Source organism: Nannospalax galili, unplaced genomic scaffold (assembly GCF_000622305.1).
Source record: "Nannospalax galili isolate Female #2095 unplaced genomic scaffold, S.galili_v1.0 scaffold180, whole genome shotgun sequence".
NCBI classification, from domain to species: Eukaryota; Metazoa; Chordata; class Mammalia; order Rodentia; family Spalacidae; genus Nannospalax; species Nannospalax galili.
The window spans coordinates 3,702,761-3,703,626 of NW_008348199.1; positions in this window are offsets into that span (position 1 = coordinate 3,702,761).

Sequence of the window (866 nt, forward strand, 5' to 3'; positions counted from 1 at the left end):
TTTTTAGTCTGGAAAGACTTTGTTTAAATGAAAGGTGCGCTATCCCTTTTGATTCTATTTTAAAATGATCTAGTTAAATAACTCCAAATTTGTTCCAATGACAGTGAAAATTAAATGTGAAATTGACCTGAGCAAACTCATCTTAAAGGATGGGGTGTGGCTTGATCTTGAACCTGTCTCACACCAATTCAGTGAACACTTGACCCAGGACTAAAGGACAAACAGACCACACCCTCCCTCCCTCTTATCAGAATCTGTTTCACAGGGAAGTTCTAAGGGGAGGGAAATGGGGATGTGGTGTTTTCAAGAGTGGGGGAATGATGTTTAAACATAAAAATAAATTCTTTTCCTTTCCAGAAACACTATTTATTTATTTTTAAATTTCTTATCTTTTGGGGGGTGGGATTGACAAGTGCCCCGGGGTCATGGCTGTGTCCTGGGTCACTGGCTGGTGGGATCACCAAGGGCCCCACCAAGTGGGTTGAGTAGCCACACAACAGGCACACTTAGAGGATGGCTTGACTCTGGTGCCCCCTCCCTTGGCACATTCCACATAGCTGTGGCCTGACCCGTGGGGACCCATGGGCTCCTCAGAACCCACGGAGGCCCAGGCCTCTGCTGTTCGAGCAGGCAAGGGCCGGAGAGAACAGTGGTGTGACCATGTGGGGGCTTACGCTGACCAGAGCCACCTACTTGACCTTTATTGCTTTCATTTTATAATGGAGAAGGGGCTTGTCAGTCATGAGCCTGTCTTACGTGATTCTTTATGTTGTGTTGTTTTGTTTTGTAAATTGTATAATTTTTAAATATCTGAGTTTTAAAAAAAGAAAAAAGTACAAAAAAATCTTGTTAAGGCCTTAAGAAGG